The sequence below is a fragment of the Poromitra crassiceps genome, assembly GCF_964638095.1.
Source record: "Poromitra crassiceps genome assembly, contig: HAP1_SCAFFOLD_129, whole genome shotgun sequence".
Classification (NCBI taxonomy): domain Eukaryota; kingdom Metazoa; phylum Chordata; class Actinopteri; order Beryciformes; family Melamphaidae; genus Poromitra; species Poromitra crassiceps.
In genome coordinates this window covers 566,516-581,131 of record NW_028152232.1, presented here as the reverse complement: position 1 = coordinate 581,131, position 14,616 = coordinate 566,516, and the positions used below count along the sequence as shown (strand labels likewise).

The 14,616-nt window shown below is 42.2% G+C and overlaps 1 pseudogene across 1 annotated transcript in view; it reads left to right on the top strand.

Moving 5' to 3' along the window:
* LOC310800863 (myosin-11-like) overlaps window positions 1-12,604 on the top strand; it is a 40,586-nt pseudogene extending 27,982 nt beyond the window's left edge. Inside the window, exons 31-34 of the transcript in view lie at window positions 4,615-4,755; window positions 4,860-4,866; window positions 6,041-6,190; window positions 12,285-12,604. The product of the transcript in view is annotated as a myosin-11-like (transcript). The remainder of the gene's footprint in view (window positions 1-4,614; window positions 4,756-4,859; window positions 4,867-6,040; window positions 6,191-12,284) is intronic.
* Window positions 12,605-14,616: the final 2,012 nt, after the last annotated feature.

Below are 14,616 nucleotides of genomic sequence, written 5' to 3'. Positions count from 1 at the left end.
TTAAAGGAAAATTGCCTTTTTTTTTTTACAGCCTGGACCTTATTTCCAGCTGGATTTATGTTTTACAAGAGTCACCTTGAACAGAATGTTCTGTAAATAAAGCATGAGTAAATAAATAAAGCTAGAACGGCCTGGAATAGAGGCCGTAGCCGTAGAGGGACACCTGCTAAGCCTACATCTACATCCTGTAAATAGCTTATTTTCTGCCACATACCGGCTCATATCCTTATGATATCATAGAGACAATGTATTTGTTGCTGTATTTTTTTTATTATTATTTTTATTTAGCAATTTACATTTTTTAGAACACAGAAAAACAAACCAAAAACAAACAGACTCAGATACAGTAAAAGAAAAGAAAAGAAAGAAAAAACATACATACACTTGTGCCACCAGTTACATACAGCTTGTAAATATATATAAATTATGCTTGTAAATATATATACATATATAAATGAGTGGGATCCCACACGCGGGAGAAAGACCGGCCGGGCGAGTCACCCATCACCCCTAACCTTGTCCAAGGTAGGCCAGAAACGGGTCCCAAATAGTTTGAAATCTCCCAGGTGAGTTGGTCCTCAAGAACCTGAGTCTCTCCATTCGTATAACGGAGATCATGTCGGCTAACCACAACTGAAAACAGGGTGGAGTGCAGTATGAGTTTCTTGGCAACAATTGTCCACTGTGACAGAGACTGCTGCACAGCTATTTGTTGCTGTATTTACCCTGCGGCCAGTGTTCACCCAGAGAGAGACCTGCTGTCCATCACATTGGAAGAAACAGAAGCTCCTGTTCGCCCCACTCCTCAGTTTGTAATCATAGAACGTTATTCCTGCTCAAATAAATATGGGTGGCCATCGAATTCAAATGCATCGTCCATATTCTCTAAAATTGGAGAGTCCCTGTGTGTGTGTGTGTGTGTGTGTGTTTGTGTGTGTGTTTGTGTGTGTGTGTGTGTGTGCCGCACTGTCCAACTTGCAAAAAAAAGACTTTATTGCTGTGACATTTCGGTCACCGACCTTTTTCAAACAAATGGTTACAGACATGATGAAGCCCACTTAAGTAAGGAGTGGCTATACTGTCACAGCCAATGAAAACTCCCCACGTGAAGGAGGGTATGCATCTCTGTCACAAGACAATTATCATTTCTAAAAGGCATAGCCACTAAATGATGCATAGAAAATAGTAAATAATTAGAAAGTCTATTTATCAAACATTTAGAAATCCATTTTTGAGTAAGGTGAAGCTCAGGCAATAGATGGGGACAAATATCCTGTTGAATAACAATCAGTACAATTAACTCACAACAGATTGTCTCCAATTGGGTCTTAAGGAGCAGGGTCCATACAGTGATAGGCTATAAAAAGTGAAAGAATGCCTACCTCAGATACATTTATAAATTAGCTTCACAAAAAACATCAAGAGATCAACATCAAAAAGAACAATATATATTTGGGAGAAAACACACAAACTTTAAAAATAATCCATATTATGTATAATTCAGTACATGTATAAATGTGTAGACACATGTAGACAGGCTACAATGGCAAATGAAACTGACAATCAATGCCCAGGATACACATGTAGGATTAAGGCTCATCAGCAGAACATCCCTTAAGGAGAAATAGAGAAGAATTCATAGAAGAAAAAAAATCACACCCAACCCTCCTTGCTCCCGATGGTGTGCAGGCACCCTGCGTGGTAGCCTGCCGCCATTGGTGTATGAATGGGTGAATGTAGACTATCTACTGATTGTAAAGCATGCAGGCCATTTACCATTTTACCATTTACCATGAGACTAACTGCAGTCCAACATCCACAAGTGTAAATTCAATGGTTCTAAACCATTCTTCCCCGTGTTTAAAAATGATCTCACTGAATATATGGACTCCATCAAACACTCAAAGAATACCAAAGCAGGACTGTGCTGCTATTTACAACTTTTGTGACCTCATGAAGTAGCCTACCTTGTTGTTTCTTCTTATTAGCAGTGTTGGGCAAGTTACTTTCAAAATGTAATATACTACATATTACTAGTTACTTTCATTTGAAAGTAATAAGTTACCTCACAATATTACTTTCTGTGTAGAGTAACTCGTTACTTATTACACTACTTTTTCATTACTTTTACCAAAACAACAGCAGCAGCAGAATGACATCGCCGCCCCGAACCATCCCGAAAAATTATTTCAACCGCCTTGAAGTCAGTGTAAACAATCCAAAATTCTAAATGTTATTCTTTTGTCTTGTTATTGTCATCTATAGTGGTTATTTGCATAAAAACAGTTTGATTAGGAAATTATTGTATCTTTTTTAAATATGTGCTTTGATTTAATAAAATGTAATTCAATTTGTAACTTGAGTTACTTGACATGTACACGTGTAGGCTATGTGTACTATGTACAAGCCTACTCCCTGTCTGTTGTTTTAATTAAGGCCCAGTGCCAGCTTAGTGTCTCATCACAAAGGAGTCCACGTACATTACCGCTGCCAAGCACATCTTCAAACAAAGCATCAATGTCTGGGGATACTCACACTCAAGTTTCTCACAGTCTTCAAAAGTGTGGCTTGCCACCACAGGGCCAACCTGATGTTCTACCCAAGTGTATTAGATCAAATAGATTCATATTAGATCATATATATATATATATTGATTGATTGATAGCTTTATTGCAGACTCATGGTCCATAAAAAAACATACATAAATACATAGATACACAAATAACATAGCCTATAAAAAATATACATTTCGCTTTAAAAACTGGTCAAATAAAGAAACATTCAAATAAATTCATATAGGCTACAGGCTTTTATGCCAGTGTGCCCTGAGACTGGACGTGTAGCGAGTGCAGCTCTTCCCTGGGTATGAGAGCCACAATGACGCTATATATATATATATACTGTATATAGCCCATGGACATATTATTGGAGATAGGCCTCATAGGGTACCGTTGATTGATTCACTTGATAGCCTATTTTTCAATGCATCTTCACGTTTACAGCGAATTAACAGAGCTTATCATTGAATTGAAATTGTTATAAGAAAATGAAGTAGGCATAGCTTAGCCTACGTATTTTCCTACGTATTTTCCAATAAACATAATTAATCATGCATGGCTATATTGATACATAGGCTAAATAAAAAGCAGATGGGGGTGTGCAGTCGTGGGTGTCCAGCCGGTTGGTGATGCCTCGCCTCAGGCGAGTCGCCTGCTTGCTTCGCTGGAGCTCGGCACGGCTCTGGTCATCTCTGGTCATCTCCGTTTCAGACGAGGCATGCAAGCAGACGGACCCATTTATTGCAACGGGTCCTGCCCTGCACTACACAACCCCCCTCTACTGAAATAGCAACGTCAACGTCACGTATTTATAGGTAGAGATATGGATATACATCTGTATCATGGTGCCACTTACGTGACATATTTCATTCATTCACCAAATAAATAACAATACAATGACATAAAACTAACCTGTTTTACGGACTCATATATCCATATTTTATTTTAAAATTCAGTTTTAATGAGGATTAATCTGCGATTCGATGTGCTAAAGTGCGCCCGTGGAATTATGGGTAATGACGGCGTCCAGTAGACAGCCAATCACAGCAAGCAAAGTGGACAGAAAGTGGATGACGTCAGCACGTCATAACGTGGATGGGAGGAGGAGGAGGAGGAGGAGGAGTATCCCGTTGCCATATGTTGAAGTTGTCGCCCAGTCTAATTCAACGAGACGCCAATTCAGTTAACAGGTAAAACATATTACATTATGACTTCAGTGGTTGATAATGTAAACATAATTATGACGGTAATAATAGGCGGTTGGTTTAGCCAATATGGAATAAAAGTTACACAGAACAACTAGCGTTAGCGTTATGTTATGCTACCTAACGTTACCTGCGGCTTGATGTCAACAAGCTAACGCTATAGCCGTGAAATCAATGAATGTGAATGTTATACCGTTTAAGCTAACTTGCTTTAATGTGAACTTGTGAAATTAAAACGTTACCCGGTCATTGATTGACCGATATCCTTTTTCTGTGTGGGGCTTTTAGCTTCTTTTTTTATGGAAATCTGCGCAGGTAAGGTATCATACAGAGCTCCGTTCTCCGAGTTGACGTCACAGCCACATCAAAATGGCTACTTGCATCGTTAATGATAATCACAGAATTATTATAAAGACGTTTGTTGACGTTTTAACACACAAGTTGTTTCAAACTAAAAAAGAAGTGATAGCGAGAAGGGGAGGGAGGGCCCCCGGCCTGTCTATCAATCATGATCACTCCTCGTGGCCGCAGCCTTTGTGTAAACAGTCAGGAACTAATACCCCAGCGGTGATGCTACATTAGCGAACACGGCATTAGCGACGAGGAGCTGGACGTACGCAGCTGCTAACGTTAGCGAACAGTGATTGGGTTGGACAGAGAGAGGCAGACAGAAAGGGTGAGTGAGTGGAATTTAGTGCATTTAGAGTGGAAGTTTGCATTATGTCTGACAGAGCGAGGGGTGAGAGAGAGAGAGACAGAGGAAGAGAGAGAAGAGATTAGAGATACATTTTAAGATGCATTATTTGCCGTGGTATTTTTCCTTGCATGATACCATCCACACACAACTCCAGCCGATGAACTCCAGCCGTGAGAGCTATGACAGCGCCCAGCACTTCTGCAAGAACCTCAACAGCAACATCGCCTCGCTCACCACCACCAAGCAAGTGGGCTATGTTCTTGAAGAGCTGAAGAAGCTCCAGCAGCAGGACAAGGTAAAAAAAAATCCCTTGGAAATGCAAAACTGATGTTAGTAGGCCTATATCATGTTTTGGGTCATGCATGATGATATGACTCAAACATTTTCTTCTACTCCCAGAAGCCAGGTGATGGTGTGTGTCAGGAGTGATCTTTCTTACTGTGTAGGCCATCCATAGAGAGCCAAAGTGACAACAAAATACAGGCTATAAACAAAAGGTGTTCATATTTTGAGTCCATTTGCTATCAAAATAACAAGGTTTTTGCTGAGTGTGTTAGTCCGAGACAAGAAATAGTCTCCGTTGAGTCAGCCAGACATCAGCCAGCCGATATGCTCATCACATGAGTTAACTGTAACAAACAGCTGTGCAGAAAGCAGCATCTAGCTTACAGCTGATATGCTCATCATCACATGAGTTAACTGTAACAAACACCTGTGCAGAAAGCAGCATCTAGCTTACAGCGTTGATGCTAAATGGATTGTTTTGTTGTTAATCTTAATTTATTTGATGGACTTACTGTTGACAAATGGTTGGAAGAAGAGATAAACAAACAAGCTGCTGGTTTCATCTGGCAGCATCAGGTTAGGACCATAGGGTGTCTGCCGATGTACCAATACCAAGGGCTATATTTACACCTTTTGGTAAACCAGAATGTTCACCAAAGTTGATTCTGCTATGTCAGGAAAATAGATGATTAACACATTAGAATATGCTACTGTTCTGCAATCAAAATTCTTAAAATAGCTAAGCTAGTGGATTTGTAAGTTATCTTATGATGCAAGCCATTAAAGGAACACTCCGCCCATTTTCAACCAGCTTTGTATCATTAGAACATCAATAGTATATCAGAAAACTGTAAACGGTTTTGAAGCCTGTCATTTAATTTGCCAGTTATTGAGTGTTAAAGTGTGGACCAGTGACATCACTGGTCCACACTAACTCAAATTAATAACTCATTAACTCAAATCAACTCTCAATAACTGTCAAACTAGATGAATTATGAATAGTTTGACAGTTATTGAGAGTTGATTTGAGTTAATGAGTTATTAATTTGAGTTAGTGTGGACCAGTGATGTCACTGGTCCACACTTTAACACTCAATAACTGGCAAATTAAATGACAGACTTCAAAACAGTTTACAGTTTTCTGATATACTACTGATGTTCTAATGATACAAAGCTGGTTGAAAATGGGCGGAGTGTTCCTTTAAGTGTAGGTGTCACACTTTTCAAACAGCGTTAGGATGAATTGGCTCTTCTGTTCAGGTAATCCCAATCAGAGTTCCCGTCTGTCCTGTAAGAAGCCCTGCACACCAACTGTGCCAACTGCACCAGCCAGGCCATGGAGTACATGTGGTGTGGCAGTGCCCAGCGCTGCGTCGACTCCACGGCCTACGTCATCTCCTTCCCCTATGGCCAGTGTCTGGAATGGCAGACTGGAGACTGTCTGGGTAAGAATGTGTGTCTCCGTGTGTCGATCAGTTGGTTTGTCCTATTTTCTCTCTCATCCTCTCTCATCTTTATCTATCTTCTTCTAAACCCAACCCATACATGGATGGCCACTTTGAAGTCTACAGTCGGACATGAAGGGTAGCCATTGATGGCTAACCTACATTTCCATCTGTAAGCGGTCGATACCCATCACTGAGGTTAAGGGTGGAAAATAGCCAGCCTGTGTCAGAGGGAAAATGCTATTACATTCCTGTGATTGGCTTGGGAAGTTGCTTTTGGTTCTGTAATAGCCAATTAGCCTGCAAATAGTCTCCGTAACCAGTTAGATTTCCCTGTTGGCCAAGCTGGGGATGGACTTGAACCCCCTGTCATTAGCTACAGTAGCTTTGGGGAGTTTAAAAACGGCCACACATCAAGAATCAGCTTCAGAGATGGTTACAAATAACTAGTGGTGCGTTCCTTTATCGCAAAATAACTGGGATGTGGAGGCTAAATGACATCACATCCATTTTGTTAGCGTTCCATTTGCAGAAAACTTGAGCTGGGAAGTTCACTGTTCATTGGTCAGATCCAGTCGCTAGCCAGGCTAGCCATTGTTAGCCATTGTTAGCAATAAAATTGACAACATGGCATTTCGCGGCAATTTGCGCATACAAACACTGCAGCCTCATGTCCACACAGATAGATGTTAGGCAGTGCTGTGTGTACAGCTGATTTAATGAGACACAAACAAAACAGAAGTGCTAAACAACATTACTACGATTATACTACTACTGTTGTTGCGCGGCGCAGCCATCTTGGATTTTTGAGGTTGGGGCTGCTGAGACTCCTACGAGTTTGGAATGGGACATACCAGCTCTGATGACGTCACCGCCCAGCTCATGACCTTTGAAGTCGTAAGATTACCAGTCCCCAGTTATAAAGGAATGCACGATAGGTCCTGTGAGCTGCATTATAGGAAGCCTGTGAGAGATGCATTATGGGAATGCCTGTGTCAAATCGGAATTTTGTGAGCCCCCAGTGAGCCCCCTCATTCACCAACCTCTATGCTACAAAAGCATCCCTGCTTATCAGTTGTTTCACCGCACAATAGAGTCCCGCAGGGATGACGCATTTTTGTAGTCGGAAGGTGGAAGTCCCGGACATCCTGGATCTTACGGGGGAAAGTCAATGGGGTCTTAGAATGAGGATTTCATTTAAATGCATAAAATAAGCTCTGTGGTTAACAAAAGTTTATGAAACTGCGGCTCAGCAGATAATCTTCACAAACGAGGAGCACTTTGATGACTTTTGAAACGTAAATGCGTTTTTATTTTAAACGTGATTTTTAGAAAACGCTTCAAAAGGCATAAAAGCGATTCACGTTTGTGAAGATTATCGTGCTGACACAAAGGCTGCAGTTTCATAAACTTACGTTAAGCAATAACCACAGAGCTTATTTTATGCATTTAAGTGAAATCCCCATTATAAAACCCCATTGACTTTTCCCCGTAAGATCCAGGAAGTCCGGGCCCTCTGCCTTGCATGCTACTTCTGGACTAATCCCCGCTGGTGCTCTACGGTGAGTTGATCAGAGCTCTTGTTTGCCTAAAGCTGCTTGTAGTTCTTTAGGTTACTCTGCTATTTAATCTTGTGTGATGAATGAGAAGCACCCACAGGTATGGCAGATCATAAAAACAGTTTAGGGAGTCACAAATTTAGGGAGCCTCAACTTCATTTGTGCCAACTGGTGCTTTGTGGCCCGGAGACTTTGGCCTGGATGCTCTGGATATTTGTCATGATGAATCTGTACCTTTTTGGCATGAAGGACAGAGAAGGTTGTCCTATAAATTCCGCTCAGAACTCGCTCTCCCACTTCACTTCCTTTCTCTTCATTGAGGTGCTCGACACTGAGGAGAGAGACTAACAGAGCTGCGGCAGAGCTTATCCCCGCAGCCTGCTTCCAGTGAGTCACTAGCTTTGACCAGAGAAGGATCTCTGGTTTGACCAGGCAAAACAGCCGGGGTCTTGAACAGGAAATCCTAAGACAAACTGGTCAAGTGGGCGGGGCTACATAAGGTGAATAGAATCAGTATCAAAATTAGGGATGCACCGATATGAAAATTTTGGCCGATGCCGATAACCGATATTAACATTGCTGTTATGGCCGATAACCGATATTTACCGATGTCGATATGATCTGTATAAAACCACATTTTGATGATCATCACATTTTGTACATACTGAAAAACACATGTTAACACTGAATTTGAAAAAGTTATGCATTTCTTTATTTGCAAAGCCTTTGGAAAAGCCCATAAATCATAGATTTACTGCATTATTTCATATCAATGTGAAGAATTTGGCTGATAATGATAACCGATATTAACATTGCAACATCTGACCGATACCGATATGACCGATATGTTAAAAAATGACTAACATCGGCCGATACCGATATGATTGCCGATATATCGTGCATCCCTAATCAAAATAAAAGATATTCAGTAGTAGCTACTATTGCCTCCATGCACAGTGGATGTGCAAAAGGGCAGGCTGTGAATTATAATGTATTTGGTGCAGTATAGAATAGCCTATTTTTGCATAGCCTATAGGTTTGAACTACGGCGAAAGCTTTAGTTTGGACACAGTTCTGATGATTTCCACCATGTGCCAGCCTCCTGCACATGACGCGTTCAGGAGCCGTCGGGAAAGCGTGACATCTGTAATGTGTCACAACAAAATAAATAACCTGGGTTACCCTGAGGCGGCGTTCACACCCAAAGCGCTTTTTTCAGTCAGGACGCTATGAAAATCATGTTGAGAGTGCTTTCATTGTGCACAAAACACAGCGCACGGAGCATTTTTTTTGTGCTCCGTTTGTTTTCCCCTGTAGTCGCGTGCAGTACAGATCAGAACACAACGACCACACGGACGGTAGCCAGCTAGTTTTGTATGTTTGATGTTGTTCACTGTCAACATGAAAGCCAGATTATTACTAATTCTGGCAGCAGCAGAGGTTGTATCAAAGAGAGGAAATCTCTGCACAACCGTGTACGTCAGGTGCGTCGGAAAAGCAGGATCAGTTGAAAAGGAGGACTCCCGCACACTGACTACCACTTAAAGGCTTTTATTCATATAATTGCTGCAACGTTTCGGTCAAACGACCTTCATCTGCCATATATCTGGCAGCAGAGGTTGAAAATCCCTCCGGAGGAGAAAAGGTAGGAAGAGTGAAAAAGACGATCAGGGCGCTTTTCCTCAATGTTCAACTTTTTTCAGCTTTAAAACGCCCACAGCGCTCCTCCAAAAACAACAGACGCCACCAGCGCTAAACTCCAGGTGCGTTCATTAAAAGAGGAGGACGTCTAGCGCGTCCTTACATAGAGAATTAATTGCAGAAAGACGCTGGAAGCTCCAAAAACGCGTTTGGACTGAATGTAGCCTTACTATGTTATTGTGTGTTACTGGACAGACACACTAATAACTTTTCAGTCTGAGCCATTTTACATAGCCTACAGCAGGGATGTCAGAGATACTGCCCGCGGGCCGGATCCGGCCCGCGGGCAGGTTTCATCCGGCCCGCGAGATGTTTTTTTTTTCTTTTCTTTTTTATTATTACTATTAAACTCACACCCCATTATCATGAACTACGTGTGGCTAATAAGCAAGCTAAGAGTTCATTCATAAGTTAATTAACCTGCACTACAAGGAAGTATGTCAGTAGGTCATCAGGTGTAAACAAAGCCGCCATGATGCCACGCTGGAATTGAATCGCGCATTCGGCTACCTACCAAAAAACAAAGGAATCAACAAGATGCTGTCGAAAAAGAGAAAGGTTGACACGGAATGCAGGCAGTTTCAAGAGAAATGGAAAGAGCAGTATTTCTTTTGTGAAGTAAATGGATAAATGAGTGGAATTGGTTTTTAGTTAAAAAAAAATCCGGCCCCCATGAGGTCTCAGTTGAACAAATCCGGCCCTCTACCTAATATGAGTCTGACACCCCTGGCCTACAGTGTGCTGTGATAGTGCTGCAGTTCATATTTTTCTATTCTGTTTTCAATGAGACAGGCAAAGGACCTGTCTCAGACATTGACTGATAGGTTGTTGTGAAGAGTGCAATGTACATGGCTATATAATTTGTAAAGAGTGTAAAGAAAAATATTGTATTAAGAGATACATAGAGATAGCCTACATCAGTGGTTTCCAAACTTTTTGTGCCCATGGCACACCAAATGGCACGACAAAATCTCAAGGCACAGCCTAAGTCTATCGGTGCAAAATAGCCTCTATTACTCTTATCACTCTAAATGCTAAATGCTTTTTTATTTACTAATGTCAAATACAATTTGACAAAATATATTACTCTAGGAATTAATTTGAAACTTTGCAAAATTACTACATCAAAGCAGCAACACACCCACTTTTTGTATAGTTTTAGGCTATATTTGCAATTGCAATAATGCAAAATCCCAAGGCACACCTGTGTGCCTTGGCACACCATTTGGGAACCACTGGCCTACATTATGGCGTTGTTCTATCACAGAGAGACATTCAGTTAATATGGCATTATTCTTCTAACACAGAAACATTCAGTTAATATGGTGGTCTTCTAACACCAGAGAGACACATTTCAAAAGGTGTCCTTCAATCCCACAGTGACTGTTAAGGGTGTTACTAAACCTTGAATTTGTGAATGTGATCACCCTTGTGGACATTCTGTTTCTTATCCATTAGGTATCGAGTGTCGTATCTGTATCGAGTATCGAAGCAGATATTTATGGGTTATCGCAGGGATACTCAACTTGCTTTGCCCGGGGGCCACTTTCGTGAAATGATAGAAGGCCAGGGGCCAGTTAATAAACAATCAATATACATTTTTCTGTAGCGGATTGTAGGTGTCAGACGGAGTTTAGTCTGACAATGTTGTGCACAGCGGATAGTTAGTTAGATTGAGTTAGTTAGGTTAAGTACATACATAAGTGCCTGGGTAGCGAGCAGACGGCGGTATTTGACAATTTAGCAGCTAAATCATAGATTATTGAAAGATATTCCATATTCCAGACTGAAATGCTATAACAGAAGTGTGAGTATTGGCCAGAATTACATGAACATTTGGACACTTATTCAGCGGGTATCTTGCATGTTGCGTTCAGGTGCACTGTCTTTTTTTTTGCTATTCCATCGCGGGCCATACGGGGCGCCCGCGGGCCGCATGTGGCCCGCGGGCCGCCAGTTGAGTATCACTGGGTTATTGTATTGTTTAAAAAACTCCATAATATCCTGCATCCCTAAACACAAACAGGGAAAAAAGGTGGAAAATCAGACGACGGCTTATATGTGTTCTGTTGATTGTTAAAATGTGTATGGGTATACAGGGGTGACGATCCCATGCACCGGCCGTATGCCAGGTTTCCACCTGGCCTTGTTTCTAGAGGCACGGGACCATACAGCTAATCCTCCTAACCACTTTATTGTTGATTTAGCGGGTTTTGTCATGAAATACAATTTCTTCAGTTTTAACAATGACTTCTATTTACAGACATCTGGAGCTAGCATGGGATCTATCTGTGCCCCAAACTATGCTAATCTATATATGGGATTTTTTTAGCACAATTTTGTCTTCAACCACAGTAAAAAATATTTTTGCACCGAGACTTCTTAAATATTACCGCTATATTGACGATATTTTCTGTGTTTTTCAAGGCACCCCCCAGGACCTTAATGATTTTGTGAGTGTAGTGTACTCAACAGCTTTAAAACTAATCTGCACTTTACCTGTGAATCTAGTGATGAAAAGGTGCATTTTTTGGATATGTGGGTCATGGTGAAAAATGGAGGTTTGCCTACTACTCTGTATTGTAAGGAGACAGACAGAAATACTTTGTTGTTGGCCACTAGCGCACACCCTACCCCTCTCAAACGAGGCCTACCAAAAAGCCTATTTTATAGATTGAGACGGATCTGTGCCACCACACAGGACTATATTGTGTGTGTGTGTGTGTGTGTGTGTGTGTGTGTGTGTGTGTGTGTGTGTGTCAGTCACATGAGAGATTGACTGCCACGCCTTCTACTCTTTCCACATGCGTTTGATTGGCACCATTTGCACACAGGTGCGGGCAGTTTGGTTTCCCCCTGGCTTGTCTTATTTAAGCAGCAGCAGCAGCTGAGAGGACAGAGCGAGAGCTGGAGGAAAGCGGACATTTGTGGTACCTGGAAGAGACGAGCCAGAAAGCTGTTGAGACGAACCCGACCAGACTGTTGTTGTTCCAGCAGAGACACAAGCACCCGTCCGTGCTCGAGAGGTCCGGGAGACAGCGTGAGCGTACTGCAGCCACAGCGGGCCGTCTGCTGCATCCAGGAAGCCGTCCAGGGGAGCCAGCCTGAGAGCCAGCCCAGTCACCGCACCGCACCGCACCGCGGGGAGAACTAGAACTAGCCAGCCGCTTTCTGGGTCCAGTGCCATTCAGTGTTTGAGAGAGAGGAGGCCTTGGACAAAAGTGGAGGGATGGGGACAGGTTCCGCCCTAATAGTATGATGATACTTGGGATGCCATTGCCAACATAGATGTGAACAGGTTAGCTAAAACTTTAGCGTCGCCAGCGAAGGCCCCCACCGTTGCAGTCGGGGTACGTTTTGAAATCCCTCCAGGCCTGAAAGATTCTCTAGGGGAAACGTGTGTGTGTGTGTGTGTGTGTGTGTGTGTGTGTGTGTGTGTGTGTGTGAGAGAGAGAGAAACACAAAAAATGGTAGGCAGATGTGCTTGGTTGGGGTGGCTTTTGGTGTTTTGCGGTAAAAGTGGCTCTCCTATTGACTTTGTCCTGCCAGTGCACCTCTCATCGAAGAAATAGTGAGGATCACTGATATACACACACACACACACAGGTTCCTTTGTCAACACGCTGCTACAAAATGAAAAGTTGGTGTATAGGCAGTTTACCCTGAATTGTGTGAGGCAGTGGTTTACGGCACGCCGCGATGCGCTGCACGTCACAATGTTTTGATTTCTGCTAGGGATGCACCGATTGCCATTTTCTTGGCCGATTCCGATTTCCGATTTTTGAATAGTCTGACTTGCTGATACCAATTTTTGCCGATTCCGATTTTTTTTTCTAAAAACAACAATTGACAGCTTACACAAACGTTTTTGTAACTTTGTTTGAAAATTAAGATTCATAGAACAATTCTTACATCTAATGGGGATCCAAATAATCTTATCTTATCTTATCATTTGCATGAAGTAGGACCATCTCACTCAAACACATCTCAAAATAAAAGTGTTCCAGGTTAGGCTACTGGACAGAGCTTTTTTGTACAAATACAATGAATACAAAAATTAAATTAAATCCAATAGCCTATATCCCACAGCTATCATGCATTTACTTTTCCAAAAGAAAACAGGTGCAACAGAACATCAAAATGATCCATGAACAAGGAGTTTATAGACTGGCTCCAGACCAGTCCTCTTGAGTAGAGGGGAAATGAGTTTATGAGTTACAGTAACGATCTTCAGTCTGAATATCAGGCGGAGTTTACACACAGTCCGAAGTTTGGTATGCGTATTTTTATCTGCCATCCGAAAAAATATCGTCACGCACAGAAATCCTTGCACACTTGTGAGTCCGATGCATTTTTATTATTATGTCCGTCGTTCTATTTGCAATACGAAACAAACAGTCTCTCCTGTATCTACGTTACAACATGAGTGACAGGCTGAGGCAGCAGCGCTGATCTGGAATGGAAAAGCAGGTCGGGGAATGGTTATACTGGACACAATGCTCGCGTTCACCTCGCCAAGTCGGCTGTGCACTGTGGCCGGGTGCAGCAGCACTGCTTCCCGGGTAGACAGAGCAGAGAGAGGGGGGCCAGTGAGGTGAAGCGAGCCGCTCAGACTGGACTCCAGCCGAGCGGGACTCGGCCGCATCTCTGTCTCCACGGCTTATTTTCGACTTGCATGTGTGACAAACTGCGAGATTTGTCTACTTCACTGACGGTGAAAAAAATCCACAACGAGGAAGGTATGCTGGCGCGTGTGGTGTGGTGGCTGGGTGCCTGTCTCGGTGCTTTGGGGTGCGCGCACGTCATGTGAAAATCGTCACATGATGCATCCCTAATTTCTGCACACCACACTAATGGTGCTAGTGTTGCTTGAAAGGACCCATGTGGGGGGGGGGGCATCTATACAGCTTAGTATCACCATATTTAGTGGGCAATATATCGTATCGAATGCCAAGTATCGTGATATTTAATCATAGTAATATTTTGTATGTCAAAAGCTGTTGTTTAATATAATGATTAATTGATCGTTAACATAACCAATTAATCAATTAACACGTTGAGTGCCATAGCCGAGATATCTCGTCTTACATAATCCAACGCTTGAGTGCCAGAGCCGAGATATCTCGTCTTACATAAACATTTTTTTTTTTTGACGGTGGGACATCA